Below are 26,073 nucleotides of genomic sequence, written 5' to 3' on the forward strand. Positions count from 1 at the left end.
ACTTAGACTTAAAGTTAGAACATTGTAAGTCTAAGTGCTTTGAAAATGAGACCCACAGTAACTCAGTCAAATGCAGTAGTGTTAGGGACAGCAAACGATCACAAGCAGTAACTTCTATTCATTTTAAGAACATTTTCATGAAAAACTCCCCTGTCATCCCACCCTCTCAAAACCATCCATGGGACAGACCATACAGTCAAAGAAAAGAAACAAACCTGTCACACTGTAGAAACACCCACAACTGTTATGTTATGTTACACGAATGTTATATTCTGCAGATACCATACTCTAGTTCACTGCGGATAACAATAAGAATAGACAACGACATGCTGGAAATTACTATAAAATTATAAACCATAGGTAAAAACATCCAACTGATTGACAATAAATATTGTGAGAAGAAAAAAAGTTTTCAAAAATTTACAGAAAACCAAATAGTTGCTAAGAAGCCGAACCTCTGAATTCCATATTGATGCAACTTGGCAAAAAAGGGAAAGAATTAAATTGCCTTTTCATTTTTATATGATTCTCTGGCCTTCCCTCTGCAGGATTATGTAGAAGGCTAACCAAATTGCACAAATAAGATAGTGCTGCCCCATACATGATCTTGACAATAAAAGCGCACAACTTAAACTGCGCCCTTGCCATAATAGGCAGCCATTGTAGTTCTCTACGTAGAGGGTTTGCAGATTCAAATCTTCTAGCCACGTACATTAATCTAGCCATGGTATTTTGGATCAACTGTACCCGCTTAATCAATGACTTACAACAACCAATATATACAATGTTATGTTGGCAAGACTTGTCTACTGCAAGTGACTGAACCAATATTCTAAACTTAACTGGTTCAAGATAGCAACAAACTGACCTTAATTTACATAACATGTGAAAGGATTTGCTTATCAAAGATTTTACATGAGTTTATATACCATAAAATTCTACACTCAAAATGTTTGAACAGAATTCAAAAGAAAAAACATTATTGCCAATAGTAAACTGTTGAGGATACTGAGAGAAGTCTATAAAGGAGCAAGCCATATAGCATAGTAACATAGTAAATAACGGCAGATAAAGACCTGTACGGTCCCATCCAGTCTGCCCAACAAGATAAACTCATTTTTCATGGTAGGAGATATGTATACCCGAGTTTGATTTGTCCTTGCCATTCTCAGGGCACAGACCGTAGAAGTCTGCTCAGCACTCTTCTTGTACTAAAAGTTCTGAAGCTAACATCGAAGCCCCATAAAATTTACACTCTAGTCTAGCCCATCCATATCTATTCAGTCACGATCAGGGCATAGACCATAGAAGTCTGCCCAGCACTGGTTTTGCTTCCCAATTACCGGTGTTGCCACCCAATCTGCCCTAAGATTCCATGGATCCATTCTTTCTAAACAGTATTCCTTTGTGTTTATCCCATGCATGTTTGAATTCCATTACCATTTTCATCTCCACCACCTCCCATGGGAGGGCATTCCATGTACCCACCACGCTTACCGTGAAAAAATACTTCCTGACATTACTCCTGAGTCTGCCCCCCTTCAACCTCAATTCATGTCCTTTAGTTCTACCACCTTTCCATCTCCAGAAAAGGTTTGTTTGTGGATTAATACCTTTCAAATATCATGTCACCCCTGTTTCGCCTTTCCTCCAAGGTATACATGTTCAGGTCGGCAAGTCTCTCCTCGTATCCCATACCATTTTTGTAGCTTTTCTTTGTACCACTTCCAGTCTTTTTACATCTTTAGCAAGATACAGCCTCCAAAACTGAACACAATACTCCAAGTGGGGCCTCACCAACTATTTGTAGTGGGGCATCAACACCTCCTTTCTTCTGCTGGTTATAACCCTCTCTATGAAGTCTAGCATCCTTCTGGCCACGGCTGTCACCCTGTCACATTGTTTCTACACCTTCAGATACTCAGACACCAACACCCCAAGGTCTCCCTCCTGAGACGGTCTTACTAATCTCGCCCCTCCTATTCGGTATCTGTCTTTTGGGTTTCTACACCTCAAGTGCATCACTCTGCACTTGGCATTAAATTTTAACTTATTTTTCATGCCAGTTATTAAATTATTCACTACTGCTATTTTTTATTATTTATTTTTAGAAATGTTATTTTAAAATTATTATAGGACGTTCTGGTCACAGGGAGGAGTTGGGAGAGTGATTCAACCCCCCCCCCCCCCAGGATGACAGAGCAGACTGTTTAACTGCAATTGTTAAAAGTATATTCTCCTGAAGACACTGTTATGGCGAAACATGGTCCCATGTTAGGAACAACAATGTTTAGTAAAGATTTTTTTAAGCACTGAAGTCACAGGTGAGACAGAATTTACCAGCAACACTACGAGATTGGATATGGGACACTACTTATGGACCTGCTATAAGTCAGTGATGGCGAACCTATGGCACGCGTGCCAGAGAGGGCACTCAGAGCCCTCTATGTTGGCACGCGCGCTGTCGCCTCAGCCAGTTCCAGCACCCCTCCGAATAAAAGTCATACCTGCATCAGGCCTCCCTCCCTCCCACCCAGCACCAGGCCGCCCGCCCGCCCTCCCTCCGAGCACCAGGGCCCCCCCTCCAAAATTTAAAAGTCATACCTGGTCGGGGTTAAGGCGGCAGCAGCAGTGAAAAGCACTGGCTCGGCGCGCCTTCAGCCTTCCCTTCTGTCTCTCAAGCGCTGGCCCCGCCCTCATTTCCTGTTTCTGCAAGGTGCTCGGAGGCGGGGGGGGGGGCGGGCAGGCGACCTGGTGCTCGGGCGGCCTGGTGCTGGGTGGGTGGGAGGGAGGCCTGATGCTGGGAGACAGGCCTGATGCCTGGTGCTGGTGGAAGGAAGGGGGAGGGGTGCCGCCTGGTGATTGAGGAGGTGGCTCTGGCAGTCAAGTAGGCATTGGAAACGTTCTAATATTATATATTGGGGGAGACACTTCCTGCTGATCATCGACCATCAACCCCTTAATGGATGGCTCGACATAATGTCACAAATGTGCATATCATGCGCTGGTTCCTTAGCCTCCAGCCCTTCAGCTATCTGGTGAGACATGGGGCAGGCCAAGACCATGCCAATGATGAAATTTTTGTCTCAGGAGGGGGACCCTGATATGACAGACGATCAACCAAGCAGGCTTGAGCTGAGGCGGAAGGTATGTGAAGAGGTATACAGAATACTACCCCCCTCAACTTTAAGGATAGTCCCTCATAGCCTGACCCACCTTAAACCCATTAGTCCCGCCCAAGGAGGAAGTGAGAGACAGGAGAGGTGGAGCCAAGGGTACAGGAAAGAGGACATAAAAAAGGTAGGGCCAGACTGGGGTTGAGGAAGCCCATGGAAGGAAGAGCTGAAGCCCCACCATATGACTCTACAACTTATGTCTAAGCCACTGTGACTTGGTTGAGGTAAGCCACTTTTGATTGAGACTTGTAAGCCTTGCTCCGAGATCTGACTAGAGCCAGACTTGGAATTCATAGAAAGAGAAGAGATTACAGGCTGTATTTGGGGCATGGCAGCCGACAACCTCAGACTGTGTTGGGCCCTGTCAGCCACAGGACCTGGCTAAGACTGTATTTGCTAAACCAAAGAGACTTTTCACCTTGTATTCCTGGCCCTGTGATGCAACAGGCCTCAGGTTTAACTTCAATAAAGCATTTATTTTCAATTTTACACCTTTATCTGGCTGTGTTATTGTGCAGGCCCACCCTCAATCCTCACTCGTGGTCTCACAAAACCCAAAATTTCTTTGTGCTGCTTCTCATAACCCTAAATATCTCTCTGACATCTGTAAATGCAATTTACATTGAGAAGATTCATGGAGAGGCCCCAGACACCGTTTTCAAGACTCTGGCTGTTTTTTCTAGGGTAAGTCACCAAAAGAATTATTTATTTGAATTTATTTACCGTCATTTTGAAGGAATTCAATAGATCAAACATAAGCAATAGACAATTACAGCAGTAAAAATATTCAAAAACAATACAAAGTATGGCGTGGTATACTATTTACAATGTCAACACAATACATAACAGAACATTATAATTGATAGCGAAGGGTAAAGCAAAGATGTAACATATAGATAGGTAAGAAAGTAGGAAGAGTTAGAAAGTTGCACATGAAGTCAGAGAAATGGTTAAATATTATCTCAGCTAGGGAAGGAGTGGATAAACATGTCCTGCTGCAGTATGTGCAGTCTGAGTCACTCCTTGTGTGTGTGAGTGAGACTGTTAGTTACTTCTTCCACTAAAGGCCTGGTTGAAGAGCCAAGCTTTCTCCTGCTTCCTGAAGAATGAGAGCAGTTACAAATAACGTGAAACTATACAGACTGAGCATACCAAAAAGCACAAAGAGTAACAACCCCCCTCCCCCCAAACTAGAACTCTGTATCTACTCAATTTTGATGAAAATACCCAACTGGTGTGCCTGCAGTCCTCCATCAAGATCTACATCAGGCAAAGTGTGAAATAAGGAAAAAAAAAATCTTTGAATTATGTGAAACCTACCAAAGGAACAAAGAACCAAACAACTTTGAGAGGACTGAAGGAAAACTTATAAAAGTGAAAAATAAGCGAAAAATTGCAAGAGCAGTATTTTGATGAGCTTCAGTTACAAATGTTACGCAGACGACATCCAAATACTATATGCATCACCTCTTAATTCCACCAATTTTAGCCCATTTATGAGCAAGCCTCTTTATGGCTAAAAACTCATATCAACATTTCCAAATCAGAATCCATTATTTTTCCCAGCACCTACTGTCACTACCACCATTACTGTGTGCAATTCTGGTCACCACATCTCAAAAAAGATATAGTGGAATTAGAAAAGGTACAGAGAAGGGCGACAACAATGAAAACGAGGATGGGACTACTTCCCTATAAGGGAATGCTAAAGTGACTAGGGCTCTTCAGCTTGCAGGAAACAGTTGAGGGGAGATATGATAGAGGTACATTAAATTATGTGCAGTGCAACAAGTAGACGTAATTGCTCATGTACTCTTTCCAAAAATACTAGGAATAGGGTGTACGCAATGAAGCTACAAAGTAGTAAATTGAAAACAAATCGGAGAAAATATTTCTTTTTTTTTTTTTTTTTTGTTACATTTGTACCCCGTGCTTTCCCACTCATGGCAGGCTCAATGCGGCTTACATGGGGCAATGGAGGGTTAAGTGACTTGCCCAGAGTCACAAGGAGCTGCCGGTGCCTGAAGTGGGAATCGAACTCAGTTCCTCAGTTCCCCAGGACCAAAGTCCACCACCCTAACCACTAGCCTCCTCCAACGAGTAATTAAACTCTGGAATTCGTTGCTAAAGAATGTGGTAAGAGTTAGTGGGGTTTAAAAAAATGTTTGGCTATCTTCCTAAAAGAGAAGTCCATAAGCCATTATTAAGATGGACTTGGGGAAAATCCACTGCTTATTTCTAGGATATAACAAAATATTTAAACACACATGAATACAAGTGTATTGCTTCTTCAGCTTATTGAAAGTGGAGTAGTCTCATATATAACACACGATAAAGATTATTTGATTTTTCACCCAATGACTGGGTGTATTATCTGTGTGTATTGTCTAATCATTGACTTAACCTCCACCACCCTTTGCTAATCTTATATATGAAAATATATTTCTGTTTATAAATATGCTATCATCTAATTTTATGCAGCACTTAGCTTGAACAAGTTGGTGCTCTTAAAACCCCGACAGGTCCCCGTTTCGTGTCCAGAGTAATGCTGCAGTTGCACTTGAGACAGTTACTTGAACTGGTGACTCCCCCTTGAAAAAGTAGCCACGAAACGGGGACCTGTCGGGGTTTTAAGAGCACCAACTTGTTCAAGCTAAGTGCTGCATAAAATTAGATGATAGCATATTGATAAACAGAAATATATTTTCATATATAAGATTAGCAAAGGGTGGTGGAGGTTAAGTCAATGATTAGACAATACAAACAGATAATACACCCAGTCATTGGGTGAAAAATCAAATAATCTTTATCGTGTGTTATATATGAGACTACTCCACTTTCAATAAGCTGAAGAAGCAATACACTTGTATTCATGTGTGTTTAAATATTTTGTTATATTTTGATGCTCGACAGAGCACAGGCACAATTGTTTATTTCTAGGATAAGCAGCATAAAACTGTATTGTACTGTTTTGGGATCTTGCCAAGTACTTGTGACTTGGATTGGCCACTGTTGGAAACAGGATGCTGGGCTTGATGGACTGTCAGTCTGTCCTAGTATGGTAACGCTTACGTTCTTATGGACATCCTGTTGCCTTTCAAAAAAAGGTCAAAATACTTTGTAGCAATTTTTGACCAAAAACTAACATTTAAGCAGCATATAGACAAGGTACATAAGTACTGCCACACTGGGACAGACCAAAGGTCCATCAAGCCCAGCATCCTGTTTCAACCCTCGTCACAAATACCTGGCAAGATCCCGAAAAAGTTCAATACATTTTATGTTGCTTAACCCAGAAATAAGCAGTGGATTTTCTCCAAGTCAATTTAATAATGGTCTATGGACTTTTCCTTTAGGAAGCCGTCCAGACCTTTTTAAAACCCCGCTAACAGCCTTTACCACATTCTCTGGCAACGAATTCCAGAGTTTAATTATATGTTGAGTGAAGAAACTTTTCCTCCAATTTGTATTAAATTTACTACTTTGTAGCTTAATTGCATGCCTCCTAGTCCTAGTATTTTTGGAAAGAGTAAATAGGCGCTTCAAGTCTACCCGTTCCACTCCACTCAGTATTTTATAGACCCCTATCATATCTCCCCTCAGCTGTCTTTTCTCCAAGCTGAAGAGCCCTAGACGCTTCAGCCTTTCCTCATAGGCAAGGAGGCCCATCCCCTTTATCATTTTCATCACCCTTCTGTGTAACTTTTCTAATTCCACTGTATCCTTTTTCAGATACAGTGACCAGAATTGAACACAATATTCAAGGTGCGGTTGCACCATGGACCCATACAAAGACATTATAATGTCCTCACTTGTTTTCCATTCCTTTCCTAATAAAACCTAACATTCTATTTGTTTTCTTAGCCGCCGCAGCACAATGAGCAGAGAGATTCAACGTATCACCAACAACGAAGCCGAGATCCCTTTCTTGGTCAGTGACTCCTAATGTGAAACCCCGCATTACGTAGCTATAGTTCGGTTTTCTCTTTCCCACATGCATCAATTTGCACTTGCTCACATTAAATGTCATCTGCCATTTAGACGCCCAGTCTCATAAGGTATTCTCGTGATTTAACAATATTGAATAACTTTGTGTCATCAGCAAATTTAATTAACTCACTAGTTACTTCCATCTGTAGATCATTTATAAATATGTTAAAAAGCAGAGGTCCCAGCACAAACCCCTGGGGAATCCCACTATCTACCCTTCTCCATTGAGAATACTGACCATTTAACCGTACTCTGTTTTCTATCATTTAACCAGTTTTTAATCCGCAATAGGATACTACCTCCTATCTCATGACTCTCCAAATTCTTCTGGAGTCTTTCATGAGGTACTTTGTCAAACGCCTTTTGAAAATCCAGATCTACAATGTCAACCGGCTAGCCTTTATCCACATGTGTGTTCACCCCTTCAAAGAAATGTAATAGATTGATGAGGCAAGATTTGCCTTCACTAAATCCATGTTGGCTTTGTCTCATTAATCCATGCTTTTGAATATGCTCTGTAATTTTGTTCTTTATAATAGTCTTGTCCTTTTTGCCTGGCACAGACATCAGGCTCACCGGTCTATAATTTCCCGGATCCCCTCTGGAATCTTTTTAAAATATCGGCGTTACATTGGTTACCCTCCAAACTTACGGTACCACGCTTGATTTTAAAGATAAATTACATATTACTAGCAATAGTTCTGCAAGTTCATTTTTCAATTCTATCAGTACTCTGGGATGAACACCATCCGGTCTAAGAGATTTGCTACTCTTCAACTTGTCAAATTGCCCCATTACATCCTCTAGGTTTATAGCGATTTAATTCAGTTTCTCTGACTTGTCAGCTTTGAATACCATTTCTGGCACTGGTATCTCTCCCAAATCTTCCTCAGTGAAGACCAAAGCAAAGAATTCATTTAATCTCTCCACTTTGGCTTTGTCTTTCCTGATTGCCCCTTTTACCCCTTGGTCATCTAGCGGTCCGATTCTTTTGCCGGCTTCTTGCTTTTAATATACCTAAAAAAAAAATTTACTATGTGTTTCTGTCTCCAATGCAATCTTTTTTTTTCAGAGTCCCTCTTTGCCTTCCTTAGGCTTTGCATTTGGCTTAGGCTTTTGCTGTTTCTCCTTGTCTTCAGTTGGTTCCTTCTTCCATATTCTGAAGGATTTTCTTTTAGCTCTAATAGCTTCCTTCACCTTACTTTTTAAACTATGCTGGCTGTCGTTTGGTCTTCTTCCCTTCTTTTTTAATACACTGAATATATTTGTCCTGGGTTTCCAGGATGGTATTTTTGAACAGCATCCACGCCTGATGTAAATTTTTGACCCTCGCAGATGCTCCTCTACATTTTTTTTCACACCATTCTTTTCATTTTATCATAGTCTCCTTTTTGAAAGTTTAACACTAATGTATTGGATTTCCTGCATACTGTAGACTTACTCCAAAGCTAATAACAAATGAGATCATATTATGATCACTGTTATCAAGTGGCCCCATCACCATTACTTCCCGCACCAGATCATGTGCTCCACTAAGGACTAGGTCTAGAATTTCTCCTTCTCCTGTTGGCTCCTGTACCAGCAGCTCCATATAGCAGTCCTTGATTTAGTCAAGGAATTTTACCTCCCTAGCATGTCCCAATGTTACATTTACCCAGTCAATATCGGTGTAATTGGAATTACCCATTATTATTGTGTTGCCCAGTTTGTTAACGTCCCTAATTTCCGTTAACATTTCTACATCTGTGTGTTCATCCTGGCCAGGCGGACGGTAGTACACTCTGTAATAGAAGTGAATTTTAAAGATTGTTTTTCAACTCTGCCTTGACCGACATTGCACTTGGGGTCTGTATTTTTTATTAGAAGTGATTCTGTTTCAAAATTATTGTTTAACTTTGTGTGAAAATAAGTTGGAATGTAGAAGATAAGATAGCTCTAATTAATTTGGTATATGTCGGGAGAGGTGGAGCCTGTTTCGAGTTCAGAGACTGGCCACCTGGACTGAGAAACCTGTGACCACATTCCCACAGTATGGCTTGTTTACCTAAACAGAGAAATTCTCAAGCATTCTGTAATTTTTCTTAGCTCTGAACAGGAGTTCTAAGCCTAATAAAAAAGGGAGTTTCTGTCAATGAAATTGGGAGCACGTCTGTGATTAACGTACGAATTGCGCAGAGAACCATATTTCCTGGTCAAATAAACTCCTGGCTTTCGCTGTGAACTTGCCCCCCCCCCCCCCCCAGCTGATAAGAGCCTGGATGATGTAATGATCAGTGATGGACATATGTTGCTTCTTTTTCTGCTCTAGAAACTCCTAGCATTGCTTGGATGTAGAGACCAGTGATAATGATTGTTTATAGGTATTTTTCCCCCAGTTATATAGCTTAATCATTGTGTGTGTGTACACACACACACACATATTATATATATATATATATATATATATATATATATATATAATTGTGTACAATAATGAACCTCTAATAAAAGCCTCATTTACCTAATACGAATCAAAAGAATCCACAGTAATTACTGAGTAGTCTGTGTCAGTGAGGCAGGCTGTAAAACCAGGTCAGAACATTTTGGCGACGAGAGTGTAGGATTCGTAGAAGGAATGGCACTTTTTAAGAGGAATGAAGAGGAGAGTGTTGAATTCCAAGGCTGGGATGAGGCACCATATGGTGTTATAGCCACTGGGTGATCAAAATGTGCAGGGTTATTCCTGTTTAAAGGAATCAAAGCCTTTGGCTGTGGTTCGTTGCAGGCAAAAAGTTAAAATCGAAAGTGAGAAGGATCAGTATTGCTTATCAGAATACCCATTAGAGCCGGGATAAACAGTATAGGAAAAGTACAGAATTGGAATGATAGGTATGACTTACACAGTTAAAATGAAATGCTTACATTACTGATAAGCTGGATAGTGCAGTGCTGTGAGAGTTAGATTGTAAGCTCTTTGAGCAGGGACTGTCCTTCTATGTTAAATTGTACAGCGCTGCTTAACCCTAGTAGCGCTTTAGAAATGTTAAGTAGTAGTAGTAAGTAGTAATATAAATATAGGAAGCAAAGAGGGACAATTAACAAAAAGAAAGTACATTTATATCATGATTTAGGATGTTTAGAGACGTTTAGACTCATTTAGAGTCATTAATTGCACAAAGGACAAGGGATGGGAGATAAATCTTTATAAGATACAAGGACCATCCCAGGCAGCAAAGCTTTTAGGCATTGGAATTTGTTCCTCTGTAAATTACTCAGTTTTTGCAAGCAGCGCAATACTCATTTAAGTAATCAAAGGAAAAAAAAAAATATATATATATATAACCTTGAGTGGAGGGAAAAAGAGCAACAGGTTTTTGAACAGACAACACAGATTGCTTTTATCTGTAGCCAGTGCAATTAGGAGAATGAGAATTAAGTGTGCTAGTGAATGAAAATTATGCTAATTAGAGTTTTTGGCAAAAACAAAAGAATCAAGTAACACTAGGGTTTTACAACCATAAGGTTTTAGAAGTAGAAAAGAAAATATACTTCCTTTGAGAAACAGCTATTAGCATGTTATCGGGTTTAGCAGATAAGGATAAGACATTAGAATGAAGTGGACAAGGAGGAAGTAGTTTATACTCATAGTCTGTGGCAAATAGATAAGCCACTTGGCTACCTACTTGGTAGAAAAATAACTGGAAAAATATGCCAAGGATTTGTGGGGCAGGATTGTGGCAAGATATTTGGAATTATGTAAAATACTAATGTTATTGGTTTTTATAAAGACGCTCATTTCAAGGGTGGTACTTTAGAATGTCTCTACTGTGCAGTGGCTGATGAACAATCACACCCCTTGAGGTGGACACTGTGGAAGAGCCAGATAATTGCTCAGGTTTGGTGAAATGGGTGCACCAAAAATGTGACCATCTGGGAAGAAAGGCCACTTACAAGTGGGCAACAGATCATGGTATTAGTTTAATTATGGAAGTTATTAGAACTGTTATTGTTGAATATCTGGTCTGTTAATACCAGACTAGGCAATCTGTTCCCCACATGTCAAGAGGCAGGTATAAAGGGGAAAATTACCTGGATAAATTTGGTAGATGGATTATGTAGGACCTTTACCTAATTTGCGAGGATGTCAATATGTGTGTACAGCAGTAGATACTTATTCCAGATATGTAATTGCACATCCTTGCAGGCAATACTATTAAAACTTTAGAATTGATAATTGATAATGGTTCCCATTTTAAAGGCTAATTAGTATAACAATGTGCCTTAAGTCATAATATAATACTGTCTTGATCCTCCGATCTGGGCAAGAAGAATGGACTTATGTCCCAGCAAATAAGTGTTATCTTAGAGAATAACTGATCTGTTTATATACTTTATTCATAGATCTTTGTAAGAATCAGTGTAATCCTTCTTCTTATGGTGTCTTTGGGTATGGCTATAACCCCTGGTGGACATTTTTGACTCACCGCCAAGAGTCAGGGCAAGCTGATTGGGAGATGGAAGAATCATAATTAAATTGGACAACAAGATAATTACACATGTTCAGCTTACTAGATGTGTCCTGTGGCAACTATTAACAGAAATTCAAGTGTGGAAAGGAGTCCTACCCCACAAACGAGTTTAATATGACTTCCAGAAATCAGAGACAGACAATACGGCAATATTGTCCCAAAAATGCGGACATTGTTGATACTTACACCATTGATGTTTTATTAGTACATGTTTATATTCTTCTTGTGTGAATGCTACACCTATGAAGACCTGTGTAAATACTGTAGTACCCTTAATTGCCTAGATATAGAGTAAAAAGAACTTGTTATGATACATTGTTAGGAGCTTTTGGTACAAGTGGAGAGATAATAAATGCTATGGATGCTGAAACTTCAGCCAAAGTAAAATGTATTAAAACTGATATTAATCAGCGTAATACTTTGCAATATAAACATTTTGTTTATTAAACTCCGTTTACAAGTAGACATTAATATAGCATATTTTACTACTTGCATGTTGTAATACTTATTTGGGGGGTAAAAGCTAAAGAGGATCCACGTACGTGGCGAACTCAATAGATCCCACAGGGCAGCAAACAGATAAAAGAAGTGGGAAAAGTAAACCAGGCTTATCCAAAGAACTGGGACCAAACAAATAACTAATAATAAAATCAACACAGTTTATTAATGTTTCCTTAGAAATGGCTCGACACAACGTTGTGTTTTGGCCTGGCGGCCTGCATCAGGAGTCTTATGTCTTAAGGAAAGACTGATGGTCTAATTTTACATTTAGGTTGAAAAACAGAAGGCTTGAAATAGCAACATAAAGTTGGTCTTAAAAAAGACCGTTGTGTCAAACCGTAAGGCACTGGAATAAGCACTGATGCAATAGTGAAGCAATATTTATTTGCCCTTATACAAAGGAATAAGGCTCAAGATGACTAACTCTGAACACTTGTGGAGGTGAATTTCACCAGTGGGTTCCTTCCACAACTTGATTAATAATTTCAAATATTGCCTTGTGCACTGACCTCTTTTGTTCTGGGCAAATTGTGTAGTTTAACGTAACTAAGCAGTGTGTATTGTCTGTAATACTGAATTTTGGTTAGTTATTGGTGGGCAGCATTATTACCATTTGCTCTTGGTCTATACTTCCTACTAATTTTAATATGTTTGTTGAAACTAGTGCTCAGTATATTACCCATTTGTATAATCTGTCTTGTTCCTTTTTTTTGTTGTTGTTTTACCTGATATAGAGTAATAACTCCGGAGCTCTGCCTGTCTCTTGGGCCCTGCGCGTGGAATGGGTAGCACTTCAGAAAATGCTACCCTAGATGTTCTGGATTTCAGCTTTCTACCTAAGAGCCTAAATTTGGCTTCCAGAACCTCTCTCCCACATTTTCCTATGTCATTGGTACCCACATGTACCAAGACAGCTGGCTCCTCCCCAGCACTATCTAAAATCCTATCTAGGTGACGCATGAGGTCCGCCACCTTCGCACAAGGCAGGCAAGTGACCAGGCGATCCTCACGTCCACCAGCCACCCAGCTATTTACTTGCCTAATAATTGAATCACCAACTACAACAGCCGTCCTAATCCTTCCCACCTGGGCAGTAGCTCCTGGAGACACAAGCTTGGCGCGAGATGATATTGCATTCCCTGGTGTGCTGGTCCTGTCTACAGGATTACTTCCAGCCTCACCAGGGTGATCCTCTCCTTTTAGAAGGCCTCCCCTACTCCAAGGCAGCACAGGGGCTGCCAGATTGGAGGTGGGACTTCTCTACAATGTCCCTGTAGGCCTCCTCTATGTAATTCTAGCTTCCTTTTTTGCCCTCCAACATATCAGATCATGCAACCCATATCTTTCAGGATCTTGCATTCGTTCTGTAATTTTGTCACTGGTCATCATTCATTTAGATTTTTTTAAATTCTTTGTTTTCAAGGCTCTCACTAATGTCTCTTATGCGACAATTATCTACATAATTCTCAAAAATTTGACCATGCGACTCCTTTTTCAAGGACTGAACATTGGTTACCAGTATACGCATGCATACATATCAAACATTTATAACATTGGCATAGAAAGGCCTACAAACTCCTGTTTCTGATTATATCTCTAACTTGTTACATTTATATCACTCTAAGTTGTTACAGTTATATCATCCACCTTGCCTTCCTTGTTCTCAACACACCTTATTGCACCTTACCCCTCCTTCTGTTATAGGCTTGGATTTTACCAGAGAAACTTCTTTTTCATATGCTGCACCAGAGGTGTGCTGGTAAATGTTTAACAACAGGCTCTCTCCCCGGTCCCCCTCTGCGCCCCCCCCCCCCCCAAATTGCAGAGCTGACTATAGCCGGGGAGAGAGCCTGGGGGGGGGGGGGGGTGGCAATGCATTATCCAGGAAAAAAAAATTAAATGATCCCAGGTTCCAATCTAATTCATGTTTAATGTGGGATAAAATGCCATAAATAAGTAAATAAATATAAACTTTTAATGTTGAGCACCTAATTCTCAAAGTGAACATATTCTAAACACTATAATGAAAATAAAATGATTTTTTTTTCTACCTTTGTTGTCTGGTGACTGTTTTTCTGATCATGCTGGCCCAGTATCCGATTCTGCTGCTATCTGTCCTCTTAACTCCGTTTCCAGGGCTTCCTTTCCATTTATTTCTTTCTTCTTCATTTCGGGTTCTCAGCTTCTGCCTATTTTCTTCATCCATGTGCAGTTTTTCTCCTCTCTTCCTTTTCCCTCATCTCATCTCCTTCCTCACTCTTCTCTCCCCTCCATCCATGTCCAGCATTTCTTCTCTCTCCCCTCCTCTCCCCTGCCCTGCATGCACCCATATCCAGCAGTGACCCTCCTCTCCCATGTCCTCCATCCACCCATGTCCAGCAGTGACTCTTCTTTCCCCTGTCCTCCATCCACCCATGTCCAGCAGTGACCCTAATCTCCCCTGCCCTCCATCCACACATGCCCAGCAGTGACCCTCCTCTCCCCTGCCCTCCATCCACCCATGTCCAGCAGTGACCCTTCTCTCCCCTGCCACCCCTCCCGCGTTGTTCACCGGCGATTTCTCCTCCCTCCGGATCTGTCCCTCACCGACCTGACTCTTCTAATTCTTCGGCGGGGCAGGCAGTCTTGCCTGACCGCTACCAGCGCTGACTCTCCCCTGCCGGTTCGCACTTCAAAATGGCCGCCGAGACTTCAGTAGAAGTCTCGCGAGGCCGCCTCTGGAAGTCTCGGCAGCCATTTTTAAAGCGCAAACCGGCAGGGGAGAGTCAGCGCTGGTAATGGGCAGGCAAGACTGCCTGCCCCGCCGAAGAATTAGAAGAGTCAGGTGAGGGATCGGATCGGGCGGGCGGGAGGAGAGCCGGCTCGCAGTGGGAAACAACCAGCTCGGCTCGCAAGTCGGTACAAAATGTAACAACCGGCTCTTGCGAGCCAGCTCCAGCACACCACTGTGCTGCACCAAAAAACTTTGGAATACGTACCCTTTAAAACTGCAATCAGAATCCTCTTACCCTACCTTCAAAAAACACTCCTCAAAACCTGGCTCTTAAATATTCTCCTCTTAACTTTTTATTAACATCTTATGATTTTTTTCTCCGTTTCTTTTATCTTTTAATTTTCCATTTTGACTCACTTCTGAGTTTTATTATTAGCCACCTTGCTACTGCTTTGTGAATGGCGGTATATCAAATTTTTATAAATAAATATTTCAGAAAATTTTATTTTACATTGGTACATCATAAGAGCATAAGAATAGCCATACTGGGTCAGACCAATGGTCCATCTAACCCAGTATCCTGCTTCCAACAGTGACCAATCCAGGTCACAAATACTTGTCAGAAACCCAAATAGTAGCTTTTTGAAATCCACCAATTTTAATTATTCACTCACAGCAGCTTACAGTAAGGAATCACTTGGCTGTGATGCCTCAGGAAGGTTAGGTATTTTGTAAGATTAGTGAGAGATTTTACTGCCAGATCTTAGTGCACCCATATTTATTCCCAAATGAAAGAAACATATGGCTTGTTATTATTTGTTTGCTGTTACCATTACAGAGGATCTTGAGTGGGTGATTTTACTGGAAACAAGAGGGAGCCTTATGTGCTGTAAGAAAGAAGTGGTTCCCTTCAGCGTTCCTAAACCGAAAATAATTATAGTGTGAAGTAATCCTAGCTGTTCGATTTGTGTATATACAAATAATTCATCCTCCAAAGGGGAAGTTCTCTACAGCAACAAGGCTCCTGCTAACCTCCAGATCTGCATCTTTGCCAGTCTTCCAAGTTATTTATGAGTCACAGTTCAATGACTTAGTAGGACTGGTCCTGCAGCTCAGGCTACAGGATTGTGTACTGAAGCAAAGAGCATCTATTGGGTCGCAAAGTGTCCCAGTTCAAGTATAACGTCTTTTTGGTCAATCCTGCTCTATGTAGCAGCATGAAACATTTGAGTTTGACTCCACAAGTTGTCAGAGCCAGTAGGGTTGGCCATAACACAGAAGTGATAGGCAAAGGCCTAAAAAGGGTTGGGAGGACAGATGGGGACTGCAGGGGCCTTCACAGTACCAGCTAGATAAGTCTACGAGTTGACAGATTGCCAGCTTGCAGGTTGTTAATGGTTTTCAGAGATCCCTTCAGACAACATATCTGGGGAATAAGTCCTCAAAAATAGAGGGATAAAAATTGGAAAGAAAGCAAAAAAAATGACCCTCTCTCCCGGCTCTTTAGCTTCACACTGGTGCCTATTGTACAAAAGTCTGCTTCTCCTGATGTCAAAAGCTGGTTATACCTCTGGGATAGCATCATACCTGGCTTTAATCTATTTAGGAGTGACAGAGAAGAAAAAGGAGGAGGAGTAGCTCTTTTAAAACGGTTGAAATGAAGGAGGTAGGAGGAAAAGGGGAGAAGGCACAGTGGATAGTCTTTGAAAGAGAAGGTGGCACTTCCATCCTCAAAGACCTACAACTCAAAACAGAAGAAATGGACAGAGATCTGATCAATGATATTGCAAAGGCTGGAATGAGAGTTGATGAAACTGGGCAATGGGTGAAGTGACATTTACAATAGAGGATTCAATAAATGTGCCAAACAACAATGAGAAGCTCAATGGCACCCCCCCTCCACAAAAACAAGAGAGGCTTGGCAGCCTCAACACCATACCCTCCCACTCCAGCAAGACCACCAAGAGAGTCTTGGTGACTCCAACATAACACCTCCCACACCAATGAAAAATTTGAGGAGTTTGACAGCCCCAACGTAACAGTTCCTACCTCCAACAGAGACAGTGGGATTCACTTACTCCGACAAAATATTTTCCACTGCATAAAACCTCCCCGTATCCTTTCCCAATTCTCTTTCCCCCTTCTTTATCCAAACAAGCTATGGTAAACAGTTCTCTTCTCCATCCAGCTAACAATACAATACAGATGGTCTAAGCAGTGAAACTTCTCCATCTGATCCAGATAGACCCGCAGAATCCTCCAGACATCCAACCAATGCAACTGGCACTGGTCCTGCAAACCCTTGAGATCCCACAACACCGGCAACGCCGCTGACTGATTCACATGGAACACGGAGACCACGTTGGAGTGGAATGGAGTGGAGTGAAGATGTGGACTAATGGTTAGTGCAGCGGGTTGTGGACCTGGGGAACTGGGATCAATTCCCACTCCTGCCTGATGTTTGGCAGTGGGTTGAGAACCTGGGGGGGACCAGGTTTAATTCTCTCTGCTGCTCCATGTGACCCTGGGCACTACGGAAAGGGAATGGGACATGATATACCACCTTTCTGTGTTTTTTGCAACTACATTCATATATACAGGTACTTATTTGTACTTGGGGCAATGGAGGGTTAAGTGACTTACTCAGAGTCACAAGGAGCTGCAGTGGTAATCAAACCCAGTTCCCCAGGATCAAAGTCCGCTTCACTAACTACTAGTCTACTCCTCCACTCCCAGTACCTGTAAAATGAAACTGTAAACTGCTTAGGTCTAAGCGGTATATAACTACTGAAATTAATGAATGGAAGGACAGCACAGGCCAGGGGAAAACAGCAAGTATGGTTTCCTGCAAGACAAGACCTGTTACTCCGAGATATGCCTTGCTGACAAGGCCACCTTCAAAGTAAGATCCTTAATTGTGCACCCTGCCAAAGCCGAAGAGAGCCTTCACTAAGGCCAAGAGAATGAGATTAAGGTCCCAGGGAGGGATCAATCTGCACTGATTGCCTTAACAGCCAGACCCCCTTAAAAAAAAGTACCAAACCCCAAAGTAAGCCAAAGAAGTCGGCGTCTTCCAGAATCTCAGCATGGTTCCAATCATTCTGGATGAGAATCCTTTCTTGGACAAACACGTTCTCTCAAGAGCCAAGCCATATGACAGAATTCAATCTGGACACTGAGAGATGCAACAAAACATTCACCACCAGGTGCACCAGATCAACACTAATAGGCTGTTGAGACACAACTCTCTGAATGACTCGCCCCAGGAGAGGCCAAGGTGGGAACACATAAAGCAGTCTGGACCACTACCATGGCCGAATCAGAGCATTCAGGCCCTCCAACATACGCTCCCTACTGTGACTGAAGAACTGTGGAGATTTGGCATTTGCAGTTGTCACCATGAGATCGATGATTGGCCAGACCCATTTCAGAACCACCTGCTCAAAGGTGATTCACACAAGAGACCACTCTCTGGGTCATTTTTGGCTGAGGAAGTCTGCCTGAACGTTTTCCACTCCAGTCACATGAACTGCTGAGAGATCCATCAAGTGACACACTGCCCAGGCCATCATCTGGGCTGTTTCCTCCATCAACACCTGGCTCTTTGTCCCTCCTTCTCGGTTGACAAATGCCACCGCTGACATGTTGTCCGGCAGGACTCGCACAGACTTACCCTCCAGCATCTGCTGAAAGGCCTGAAGCGCTAGACAGATTCCCCTCGTCTCCAGCCTGGCCCAAACAATGGACTCCCCAACTAGACAGACTGGCATCTGTCATCACCACTATCCACTGGGTCATATCCAGGGTCACGCTGCCTTCCATTGGGAGTGTGAAGCCACCAGAGAAGATTGCTTCTCAACTGCACCTGAAGAGGAAGAAGAGTTTCTAAAGAATGAAGCCGTGGGACCATCGAGAAAATAGGGCTCTTTGCAACAGTCTCATGTGAGCTCTGGTCCATCTCACTACCTCCAGTGTGGCCACCATGGAGCCTAGTACCTGAAGATACAACTGAGCTGAAGAAGAGAATGCAGCAAGAAGGGAGTGAATCTGCAAATGAAGTTTCACTATCCTGGCTGCTGGGAAATAAACCTGGCCAATAAGCTTGTCAAAAGTAAACCCTCAGATATTCCAGGATCTGGGAAGGGATCAGATTACTTTTGGATTGATTGATGAACCAATCCAGCAACTCCAGAACCTGCACCACCTGAGAAGCGGCCTGTTCATTCTCCCAAGCAGACTTAGCCTGGATGAGCCAATCGTCCAGGTAAGAGTGTACAATGATCCTTTCCTTCCACAGAGTCACTGCCGCCGCCACCACCAACTTAGAAAAGGTGCAGGGAGCAGTCACTAGACAATAGGAACCGCACAAAATTGAAAGTGCCGAGCAAAGATTGTGAAGCATAGGAATTGCTGATGACACGCCAAGATGGGGATAGGCTTCTGTCAGATACAAGGTGGTCAAAAACTCTCAAGGCTGCACCACCTCCATTCAAAAACTTGGACCTTGAACGCCCTCAAGATCCAAAATGGGGCAAAAATTACCCTGCACTCAGCAGAAGGCACTAGACAAACACCCTTGAGATCCAACAACTCATCATCCAACGGTACCAACAGGGGAATTCCTCAAAGGTCTCCTGAAATGGATGCACGCACTCTAGGGCATAACCACTGCAGATGACTTTGAGGACCCACTAGTCCAAGGAAATCTTGGCCCACCTCCCATAGAAGCCCCTCAAATCAAGATCTGACCGCCACTGGAGACTAGGCCCCAACACCTCCTTTGGGCATGTCCCTGACCAGAAGCAGCCAGGTCAGAGTCCCTACACCTGCAACAGCCTCCCTGAAAGGACTGCGACCTCTGAAAAAAATGACTATGCTGCCAACAATTCTTCCGGGCATAAACCAATGGAGATCACGGAAATGCCCTCTGGGTGTAGACCCCTGACTGAGCCTCTTAGGGCGATCCTCAGGCAACCTAGGCACCTTGGACTCACCCAGACTCTTCAAGAACTTGTCTAATTCATTCCCAAATAGCTTACCAGTAAAGGGGAACCTACTGAGCTTCAATTTTGAGGCCATATCTGGCGACCAACCACAAAGCCACAATGACCTCCTTGAGTGTCATGGACTTGGCAGAGGGTCACAGCAAATCATACCAAGCATCAGCAAGAAAGGAGGCGCCCATTTCAATCTTAGCAACTTCCAGATCCACAAGAGAAAAATCATCCACTGGCATGTGAAGCACCTTCTCTGCTCAGCGAAAACACACACTAGCTACCAAACCCCCACAAATAGCAGCTTGCACCACAAAGGTGGAAACATCAAAATTCTGCTTAAGGAGAGACTCTATCCTGCAGCCCTGAGGGTCCTTCAAAGCTGCACCATTGTCCACAGGAACTGTATTCTTCTTGGTCATAGCCGACCAGGTGCAGAGACTCGCGATCATGCTCTCTGATGAGATACAGCCTAGTCAGAGAACGTACCAGGCGGAAAGGTGCTTCTGGGGAATTTCACAGAGTCTGAATGACATCCTGAATATCCTGATGCACAGGAAAAGACCAACTCGCCTTCCAAATTCCTTTAACCAGAGGGTCCACCTTCCAGGGCTCTGGCACTTCCTCCTCAAACTTAAGGACCGATTAAACCTGCACTATCAACTCCTAGAGATCTTCAGGGTGAAAAACATAGACCACTGAGGAATCCTCATCCAGGAGCAAATCCTCTGCCCAGGGTTCTTCACTTCCCAGGTCCACAGTCACACGGTCATCCTCCAGCAAAACCTATTCCTCCTCAGAAGGAAGAGAAACTGTATCCACAAACGCTTTCTCTTCTTCCCCTTCCCAGGTCAGCTTCTGCCTCTTGGAAGTGGGGGGACAAGGCCTACCATACCCTGAAACGTCAGGCTCCCCAGATTATCTACGGCAAAAATTCTTATACATTGTGGGGAGAAACTGACAGCAGAAGATTCTCCTAGCTCTGCTGGCATTTTAGGTCCTGCAAGCAAACAAGCTGCCTCCAAACATGGGGGTTGAAGAGAAACCTCTGTGGGATCCAAAACGGTGGTGGTTCCCACCAAAACCAGAACTGCTGCCACATTGGGAGCACTGGTGCTGGCTGCGCTCAGTACTTGATCCTGGCTTCGCTTTATGCCGAGGGAAACTCCACTGCAGGACCAGCAATTCTTGCACACACCTACAGCATCCAGGCGCTTGCGGCAGGCTGTGCAGTGTCACAGCTTCTCAGAGATCATGGCATTGCGAGAAAGTAAGGAGGGCAGAGAACGTGCCAACTAAAAATAACTGAGCACTGCCCCCAAAACAAAAAGACTGCCGAGCACTGGCATAAAAAGGAGGCTTTACTTTTCTTTAGTACTCCAAATAAATGAGGTACATCTCTAAGGCATTCAAGGCCTAAACAATAGCTAGAAGCACAAGGACTGAAGCACAAAAAGGAACCTCCAGAAAAAAAGAAAACCTTCAGGACCAAGGAACCAGGAGGGAGAGAGAGGGAAAAAAGGAGAGGGACGCCCCAACCAGCAGCCAAAGAAGAGCCCTGGGAGAGGAGAAGCAAGGAAGCAAGCATAGCTGACCTATTCTTACCTTATTTTTTTTAACCCAGGGACCAGGCCTACCAGACCAGTCGAGACTGCAAATGCTCACACCTTTTCAGCAGCGACAGGTAAAGTACCTGTACCCAAGACCACCATTCGTCCCTCCCACCCCTTCCCTCCTTCTCCCTCACATCTGAAAATTAGCCTTCTTAATGTCCAGTCTTTGTACCATTAGGAATTCTTAGTCAGGGACCTCGTTCTCCTCTACTCCTTTGACATCCTTTGTTTAACGGAGATGTGGCTTGTCGATTCAGATCTTTCTTACCAAACGCAGGTGGCCCCGCCTGGATACTGGAGGACTTAGAAATATTGACTTAGGAGGGACTATCTTATAGGGTCCACCACAAGTCTGTAGTTCTCAGTCTCCACATCCATTTAGGCCAGTCTTGAGGGATGCTGAGGAAGAGGGAGCAGTGCTGGTCTCCACAGTGAGAGGAGAAAGACATGCAGCAAACTTATGTTTGAACAATTTTATTGATAATCAACAACAGCCAACAATCACAATAAACCTCAAATGAGATCATCATGCTTTAACATTTCTACCTCCCAAACCAACCTCAACCCTCTCTCCACAGACTATAATCAACAGTAAAATACTGGGAAGTCAAAAGCATTGCTACACCTTAGACAGAAAGAAAGAACAAAGAAAAGGTGCAGCATCCCAGTTAACCTTTTCCAGTATAGTAACACCTCGCAAACTAACTTTCCCCCCAGTCTTAGCAGATCTTATCCACTTGCAGCACAAAACCCCAACAACCCCTCCCCGCTAAAACCCAAACTTAGTAACCCCACATCCTCTCTCTCTCTCCTCCCCTAGTTACCTCCCTCTTACTATAGGGGAATCCAACCTACTACTACTATAAATCATTTCTATAGCGCTACCAGTCGGCAGCGCTTCACAATTCTCATATACTAACCCAAATTCACACACCCCCTTTCCCCCCTCCCCAAAAGAAGCTGGAGTTAATTACTATAAATTGGAGCAGACATAACATAAGAGATCTATAAATTATTAACAATGAGGCTGCAGCCCCAGGGGTTCAATAGGTTCAGATACGGGTCCCAAATTAGTACAAATTATTTTTTGTGGTGGATAGTGCCCTTCGCCTCCTTTGCCTCCCATGTGGCCAAAAGATGCACCTGATTTCTCCAATGCCAATGCCGGGGAAACCGGTAGTATTCAATATTGTAAAACAGTTTTCCAAGCCACCAACATAACTTCCTACTTAACAAGCAAGAATGTCTCAACAGGGGCCGGAATGCTCCAGGCACATCTAACAGCAGCTGTTCCAATGTCCCCCATACATCCTGGTTAAACAAACGTATCAAAAATCTCCTAACCTGTTCCCAAAATTTACGAATTTTAGGGCACACCCAAATTGCATGAAAAAAAGTGTGACTGAGATGACCACACTTGGAACAAATGGAACCTCCATTGCTCCCCCCTACATTAGCTAACTGCACTTTAGGCATATATGCTCGCAGGATCACTCTGTATCCACATTCTCTTAGTCTCGCTTATGTAGAAAATTTGAAAAAAAAAAAAATCTAAGCGTAACCAAAACATCCCAATTCCCTAATTGGACCCCTGAATCCAACTCCCATCTAGCCTTTAGATCAGTAAAATCCTGACCTGAGTGACGTTTCACCAGGGCCTTATAAAGTCTAGATACAGAAAGGCCCTGATCTGAGACTTCCAAGAAAAAATTTCGAACTTGGGTACCCACCTTTAACCTCAATATTGAACTGTCCAAGGTGGACACATAATGTTTGACTTGTGCATAGGCAAAACTGTCTCTCCAGAGTCTCTAAGGAAAGCAATTTCCTCTCACCCCCTAACACATGTTCCAGAAGGGAAATCCCTCTGTTCCCACAACCTAAACATAGAATTGTCCCAACCCAGGATAACTGCTCGATACTATACCTTAACCATCACCATAAAGGGGGGGGGGGGGGGGGGACTAGCACTGTTCTCCCCTCAACTCCAATACCCCCATTAGAATACCTTTCGCTTCGACTAATGTCACATCTGTTGTGCCCTTTATACCCCCTTCTCTTGTATTTACCTCCCCCAGTCACTTTAACATCCTTCCATTCCCTCTCAAATCAGTCCGATGTCCTCTGACCTTCTTAATCTAGGTTATCTCAACATTTACCTCAACGATCCCTCTGCTCCTTATTGCCCGGACTTCAATGCCCTTCTACAGGATCTTTCCTTATGCCAGTACATACTGTTCCCCACTCACCAAGCGGGTCATGTACTAGGTATTGCTATAATTTCAGTTGAGGATTCAACTTCTGTTATACCTTCTCAGTCCCTCTTTGTGCCATGAACAGATCATGCCTTCATTAAGCCTTTAAGTGAGCGTTTGATGGATACCAGTCACAGTGGCAGTCATGAGATCTATATTTGTCTTTTTCTCTCTTCTGCGCTTCCCTCCCCCTTTCTCTCTTTGCTTACTCTGTGTTTGATTGGTACACTTTTCTATCTACATTATGGTGTTCTTTTCTTGCTATTTTTAGTCTGTAAATCCCTTGGTTCTATTTTCAGTTACAGCAGTATAGCAAAAAAGAAGAATTAGTTTGATCACTTTCTTCCCCACTGGGGAGACCTAGGCTCAGTCATACTCCTGGGACTTTCAACATCTCAACACCGAGTCTCTTGAGGCCGCTTTGGATTTGTTCCCCACGATTTGGATCGCCAAACTGCTCTCTTGAACACCAAATAGCTACTGCTTATAATACTTTAGTGCCTCCAGTGCTCCATCCTTCTCAGTCCCTAACCCCCCCCCCCCCCCCCCGACGCCGTCATGACCCTTAGTTTGGCCCTGATCTCCTTGTTCCTAAAACCAACTTTGACACACCGAACATCTGTGAAGAAAATGTCAGACTCTTATCTTCAATACATACAAACTGCAGACCTACTCTTATAAATCACAAATCTGCAAGGATAAAATTAAATATTACTCAGCCAAGCCCCTATTCTAAGACGATGTATCAGATCTTCAAATCTTTAGTTTAAGTTAACCCTCCTGAGCCTTTCTCTGATCTTCTCCCTACCCCTGCTCTCATTCTATGTTTACCCTCAGTTTCCCCTTTACTCCCTCCTGGTGTCAGCAAACTACAAGATCGCAGAACATAGGTCTACCTCTTCGACTGATGTTCTGCAATCTTTTAGTTTGCTGACACCACCTATGACTTTCAAGTTGTCTGTCAGAACCACTATTGTGCCATCGGATTCCTTATCCTCTATCTTCATATTCACTGGTTCCGCATAATATGTCTCCCTTACCTCCAGTCCACAATAGTTCACAGTCTTACAACTGCCATTTTCCCTACCCAGTGGAAACATATCTCCATTTTCCCCAAGATTAAAAGATCCCAAAGGTGACATGTCTTTCTGTACTATCGTCCCATTTTAAACAAAATTATAGAGAGCATCGTTCTGAATCAACTAGATCATTTGGACAAAATGGATTCCCTGAACCCCTACCAGACTGGATTCCGTAAGTCGCACAGTACTGAAAAGGCCCTTCTGGGGATCACCACTTTATATCTATCATGCACTAGACCAGGGTAAAACCCAAATCTTTATTTCACTTGATCCAACTTCTGCATTTGATTTGGTGGATCATTCCCTGCTCTTGCAAAAGCTACACAATTTAGGGAGCAGAGAGGTTGCATTGACATGGTTCCACTCTTAAATTTCAGAGAGATGTCATTCAGTTCACTGGCATGGCACTCTATATAGATTCCGCTCCCCAAGAGTCCCTTCTGGCACCAATTCTTTTCAACGTCTTCTTCTCACCACTTGGCCTGCTTCCTTTCGTCTTTGCAGATGCCATTCAAATCCTGACTAGCATTAATCCTGACAACCTTGCAGATATTGTAACTCTTAATCAGAACCTTTCTGGGGTCCTGGAATAGTTACATACCCACAAGCTTAGACTCAATATGTCCAAATCTCGCTGTATGGCCTTTGGCCGCAAGAGATACCCTGACTTGATAGCCCTGATTATGCTGGGAGGGGTGCCTTTGTCCCTAGTGACTACCATGAGGGTCCTAAGTGTCCATCTTGATGATACTCTGAATTTTCAGGCACAATTTAATAATATCATCTGATCCTCATTCTTTAGATTCAAACAACTTTACTCAGTGAGCGACCTGTTCAATAAACTGGCATTCTGAACTCTGATCCACTCATTTGTGATAACCCAACTAGATTACCACAACTCTCTGTTTTATGGTTCCTGGAAACACGATATCAGATACCTCCAAATAGTCCAACATGGAGTAGTGAGGCTCCTAAAAGGATCACGGCATTACGACCATCTCACACCTCTCTGATTTCTTTTAAACTGCTTACTTTGGTCCATAAAGCTTTTCATTCCGGGGTCCCCGTATATCTTACCTGCTATGTCACACCCTATACTCCCACCAGAACCTTCTGTTCCTCGCAGGCTAAAAATCTCGTGATCCCATTGCTTCATGCGGTGTGTCAACATGTTTTTTGTTCTCGTATTTTTAGCATGATAGGCCCCACCCTCTGGAACTCCTTTCCCCATTCCCTACGGC

The 26,073-nt window shown here is 42.9% G+C and overlaps 1 protein-coding gene across 5 annotated transcripts in view; it reads right to left on the reverse strand.

Moving 5' to 3' along the window:
• The window catches only part of LPAR2 (lysophosphatidic acid receptor 2), a 71,755-nt gene that overhangs the window by 36,718 nt on the left and 8,964 nt on the right, over window positions 1-26,073 (reverse strand). Inside the window, exon 1 of one of the 5 annotated variants that reach the window (XM_030197572.1) lies at window positions 14,227-14,243. The exons of the other annotated variants lie outside the window; for them this stretch is intronic. The gene's annotated coding sequence lies outside the window, so the exon portion shown is untranslated. Of the gene's footprint in view, window positions 1-14,226; window positions 14,244-26,073 lie in introns of those variants that run through there. 5 annotated transcript variants of the gene reach the window in all.

Source organism: Microcaecilia unicolor, chromosome 3 (genome assembly GCF_901765095.1).
Source record: "Microcaecilia unicolor chromosome 3, aMicUni1.1, whole genome shotgun sequence".
Taxonomy (NCBI): Eukaryota; Metazoa; Chordata; class Amphibia; order Gymnophiona; family Siphonopidae; genus Microcaecilia; species Microcaecilia unicolor.